The sequence below is a fragment of the Phyllostomus discolor genome, chromosome 2, assembly GCF_004126475.2.
Source record: "Phyllostomus discolor isolate MPI-MPIP mPhyDis1 chromosome 2, mPhyDis1.pri.v3, whole genome shotgun sequence".
NCBI lineage: Eukaryota > Metazoa > Chordata > Mammalia > Chiroptera > Phyllostomidae > Phyllostomus > Phyllostomus discolor.
Genome location: NC_040904.2, coordinates 176628077 through 176633842, shown reverse-complemented (window position 1 = coordinate 176633842; position 5766 = coordinate 176628077). Strand labels below are relative to the sequence as shown.

Here is a 5766-nt window from a genome sequence, read left to right as displayed (position 1 = left end):
TGAAAATATTACATAAAAATAAAAATTCCAGAAATAAACAATTTGTAACTTTAAATTGCATGCCACTCTGAGTGATAGAACCTTGTGATGTCCTGCTCCATGAACAGGACACCTAGAACATGAATCATTGTCACATTGACTGGCAATACCACAGTGCTTGTGTCCTAGTAACCCTAGTTTACTTAATGATGGCCCCAAAGAACAAGAGTAGTAACGCTGCAATTTTGATATGCCGAAGAGAAGCCTTGTACTTGTTACAAACCATCAGAAGGTCAACAGTAGCCTGAGGCTGTGTTACAATGCCAAGTCATTCACCTGCTTTATCTCATCACAAGAAGGGTGAATACAGTACAGTAAGATATTTTGAGAGTCCTGGTCCATGTGACTCAGTTGGTTGGGTGTTGTCCCACAAAGCAAAAGGTTGCTGGTTTGATTCCCAGTCAAGTCACATGCCTGGGTTGTGGGTCCAGCCTTCCAATGTTTTTCTCTCACGCAGATGTCTCTTTCTCCCTCCCTTCCTCTCTCTCTCTCTTAAAGAAAAAAGCTGTTTTGATAGTTATGTTATAGTCACATAACTTTGATTATAGTATATTATTATAATTAATATTATAATGAGGCATATTTATTATTAGTTATTGTTATTAATATCTTACTGTGCCTAATTTAAAATTAAATCTTATCATAGATATTATCTATAGGAGAAAACAGTATACATGGGATTTGGTCTGTCTACAATTTCAGGCATCTACCCTGGTCTTAGAACATAGGAGGGAAGCTCTGTATTGTATGTCTACACAAACACACACACATTCATCATAGCATTGTTGGTATTGCAGAAAAAGTGGAGGCAATCTAAATGTCCATGAATAGGAAAACAGATTTTTAAAAAAGAAAAACCAAACAAACCTGTTGTGCATCCATAAAATGAAATATCCTTGTAGCCATTAAAGAGGTAGATCAATTCACCACCAACCTTGGAAAGTGCCTTCAGCAGCAACAAAACTATAAATTTAACGTGCATAGAAATAGAATTGGAGGATATAAACTAAAGTATTATTAGTGCTTATTTTGGAATCTGAAAATTGCAGGGAGTATAAGGAGTTGTTTTGTTCAGTAGAAAGACCTCCTAAGTCACGGCTGCAAGCCACGGAAAGCCCTGTGTGGTAGCCAGGTTTCAGTCAGACACCTTTTTCATTTGTTTTTACTTTTCTACAGCAGAAATAAATTTAATTTACTTCTTCTATTTCAAAAACAACTTTTATTTCCTGTTAAGAAAAACTATCTACAACTTAAAAATAAGGCAAGAATAAGATTTTGTATCCTTCCGTAGTCATACTTAAAGAAACTCTGTCAAGGACTCATTTTCTGGGGAAGTGGTTCTCAAATTTGTTGTCCTTAGGAACCCCACCCCCATACATTCCATAAATTTTTGAGAACCACAAAAAACTTATGTTTAGGTGGATTATATAAATTAATATTTACTGTAACATTAAAAACTACAACACAAGATTTAAAAATACATACCAGCCTTTTGAAAAATAAAATGAATAAACTTATAACACAGTAACATACTTTTAAAAATAACTATATATTCCAAAAATAAAAAAATGAATAAGTAAAATGGTATTTATTTTATATTTTTGACAATCTCTTTAGTGTCTTGCTTCATAGAAGGCGGGTGGATTCTAATACCCGCTTCTGTGTTTAGTGGACAGCAATATAACATGTGGGCTCTAAAAAATTCCACTACACACTCATGAGAGAAGGAGAGTGAAAAGGCAAACAATATCTTAGTGTCATAAAAAACCTGACTTTGCAGACCTCTTAAAAGGATTTTAGCCACCCTCCCCCCAAAGTCTCCAGACCACTCTTTAGGATCCCCTGCTCTAGAGAAATGCACTCAGTTAGAACCCAGACTCTATGGAGCTAAATGTTAAACAAATGATCATTTTTTTCCAGTACTGATGTCAGTGATGCCTGTCCAGTAGAAAACATATCCCAAAAGCTTGTAATTTTTGCTTTACTCTAAGCTGTTGTGTATCTAATTTAGCAGTCATATGCTGGAACTCCACTGCTCCCCCATCTCCCACCAGTGATTGTACAGGCACCCCTCATTTTTTCGTGTCTCACTTTCTGGTGCTTCACACGTGTTGATTTTTTTACAAATTGAAGGCAGGACCTTCTACCAGCTAAAAGATTATGATTCGCTTTATTGCCATACTCATTTATTACAGTAGTTTGGAACTGAACCCCCACGGTCTCTGAGGTATGCTTGTATGTATCCAGTCTTTCAAATCCTCCTCTGAACCAGTTTCATCCAGCTGGTCCCCTTCAGTAATGACTTAACTAAACCTTTAACCAAGCTTTTGGCACTTTATCACTTTATGTTTATCTGAGAGTCATGTTTTTAAGTGTTTGAAAGTTATGCTTTGATACTTCTCAACTTTTTATATTGAAAAGTTCAATATAAAACAATATACAACTTTGGAAAAGTTGTAAGAATTCCACAGTAAATACCCTATATCACTTACCTAAATTGAATAATTACCACATTAGCTTCAACTTCTCTCTCACTCTCTCCATCCGATATTCTACACTAAGGATAATTGTTTTAAATGCATTCTGTCTTTCCATGTTCCCCTTCTTAGACCATTTTTGTGAGATAGCTTAGTGGTTGCAAATCCTTCTTCTATTTTTTAAAAAATTGAGGCATAATTGACATGTAACATTGTATCCCTAACTTTTTAAAAAAACAGAAAGTCTTTAACTTTAGATGTTTAAGTATACGGTCATTCTTCTGCATATCCAAATATAATGCTCGCACTCAGAAAATTTAGAAATTATACAGTAAGTTCTCCTATTAGCTAATACATAGTCCACATTAAAGTTTTTCCAATAGTCCTAATAATGGTCTTATAGCTTTTCTTTTCTCTTCAAAATGCAATGAAGGCATAATCAATAAATAATCAATGAAAATAATTAAAAAATAAAAAAATCTAATCAAGGATTACACATTCATTCTTTAGGAGTTTGAACTCTCCATTGCCTAAGTAAGAGCTTACATTTTAAACATTTGTTCACTCAGAGTTTCTGCTTCTTTTCTGGGAAAAGTTTTCAATTAGCAATAATCGCGCCTCAGATAAACCTCATTTGCTACAATACTGCCACTGTGCAAAGCTGTGCTTCTTTTCTGTATGTAAGAAAAAAATAGGTAGACAACAGCAGGACTTACTCAACTCAAACCTTTATATTTGCAAATTATTTAATTTCAGTTAGCTTTCATGAATCAGGATGTTCTTAATTGCAAGTAACAGAAAATAAAAAGTAAAAATAACTCAAACGATCACATCTACTATCTCACATAAAGGAAGTCTAGAATTAGAGCAGCTGCTCAGGGATGTCGTCAAGAAACCACGTTCTTCCTGCCTGTCCATTGTGCCTTCTCAGCACATCGCTCTCTCCTGGGCTGGCCGCCCTCGTGGCTCCAAGATGGCTGCCACGGTTTCAGGGTCACATAGGAATGATGATGTTCAGAGGCAGAAAATACATTCTATCTCTGCTTTGCCCTGTTTTTAAAAGCTAAGGAAACCTCCCTGCAAGTCCCTCATGTCAACTTCAATGGCTAGAATTTTATTTCATGTCATTGCTCAAAACAGTGTCTTGGCAAAAAAGATGACACTTCCATGGTTGCCCAGGCCAGTTAAACTTTATCCCCTAGTTCTAGGGTGAGGCTCAGAGTCCTCAGAAAGACTTGTGTGCGTGATGAACAAAATCTGGTCTGGGAAAGATGAGCAACAGTGTCTGCTACATTCAGTTTTCTTCCTTATCAAAAGGAGGAGGATGACGTCTGTGGAAGGTGACTATGAGTATATTTAACATATGAGGAGAGTCATCCCCTAAACAAGTGCGTGGAATGAGAAGTATTGATTAACATAAATTTCTTCCCTACTTTCTGCTTAAGATTTTCTACTGTTACTTAGCCAAAAGATGGCAGCAGAGGGAAAAAATCTTCCGTTTAATAATGTCTGCCAGCAGCTACTTAGCAGAGAATATTACTTCATCTACTTCGTCACTGTGTCTATGTTAAAATTTGTCAGAATATTAAGAACTCTGAATTTTAATGTTGCTAGCAGAGCAATCTTTAGTAGGTCATGGCTTGCATTTTCAATGTTACAATAACTATTTTTCAAATCATGTAAGGTTTCACGCACATCGATCACTTTGGAAGAGTAGGTATTGCAATTACAGTTCTTAGCTGGGGGAGCAATTAAATAGACTGGCAAACATGCTGCTGAAACCACTTGACTCTCCAATTATTTTTATTCGAGGGGCAAATCATTTAATAATTTTACAATGCCTATATCAACATATATTAATGAAGCACTGATTGATTAATACTACATCTCCCAGTGGAATTTGCTATAATTTAGTTTAGGTCAGCAAACATTTGTTAAGCACCTGTTATATGCCAAGCTCTGTGCTCTCTGCTGCCTTGGAAGAGTCTGTTATGTAAGGCAAAGACAAATAGAACGTTCAACAAATAAATTCTAACATAAAGGTATGTGCATGGTACCATAGGGGCAATAAGGGTACTAAACCCAGATTGGGAGTTCAGGGAAGTTGTCCTAGGGCGGACGAGGCCTGAGCTGCTGTTCAACAAATGAACTTGGGCTGACTGAGGGCTGACAGAGGGCTGACTGAGCAAACAAAATTGGGAGGACATTGCAAAGTGAGAACAATTGCGAGGCCTAGCACGAATCTCAGACTTGCAGTGGAGTGTTGGGAGAGAGAGCTGCGAGCAGGAGCCCACCAGCAACCGAGTGTTGCCTGAGAGTAAGGCCCATTATAGGGGAAGGAGATGAAGCTTGGGACCTGCGGAGCGCAGTTCACTGACAGCTTTGCAGACTAACAGAGGAGAATGGGTTTTAATTAATAAACAGTAAATGAGGGGCTAAAGGGTATTGGGCAAAAAGTAGCAAAAAAAGTGGCAAAAATTCCCACTTTAGGTAAATCAACCTGACAGATGTGGCGGATAGGCTTCAAGAAGACAGGAGGAGAAGCAGAGACATTAGTCATTGGGCGATGGCTACTTTCCAGGGAAGGGATTACATAGGCTTGAACTAAGAGGTGGTAGGTGGAAAGGAGTGTTTTAATGATTGGAGGGAATAAAATTTTTTAATTAACTAAAGAGGTTGAACCAGCAGATATATAGAGGTTGAAGATATGAATGAATTGGGACAGTTAATAACAGAATGATTATCGGAAGAAGGTGTTTCATGTAACCAGGTTACATAATTATCCATAGCTGTGTGTAGCTATGACTAGTCATTGAATTCTTCTTACCAAATGTTTGCAAGAAGGCTCTGGGTTGTGGGTTTGTCAATTTTTTGTCCATCCAGCTATTGAACTCCTTCATATTATTAATTTGTTTGAATGAGGGTACAAAAAAAGTCCACTTATCACATTTGTTTTTGTCTCTTAAAAATGTTTTGAAACTTATTGGGGAAATAAGAAATTAAGACCCAAAGGAAGATACCAATTCATAAATCTAGAATTGGCTAACTTTATTATTGATCAAAAAAACTTTTCATGTGTACAGGTAGTCGGCAAGTAATTACCAACCTCTATGGTTGATTTTCAGCTTCATTTATCTGGAATTAAAGCTAATTAGTTGTTACACACCATCCTACTGTTGGTGAGCGGTTGGTAGTTACTCAGTTTATATTAAGTTACATTAACTTTACTTTGATGTTCTGTTTTATAATT

General features: G+C 36.7%; 1 pseudogene; it reads right to left on the bottom strand.

Moving 5' to 3' along the window:
- Positions 1-3050: 3050 nt before the first annotated feature.
- LOC114514331 lies at positions 3051-3179 on the bottom strand (annotated as a pseudogene).
- Positions 3180-5766: the final 2587 nt, after the last annotated feature.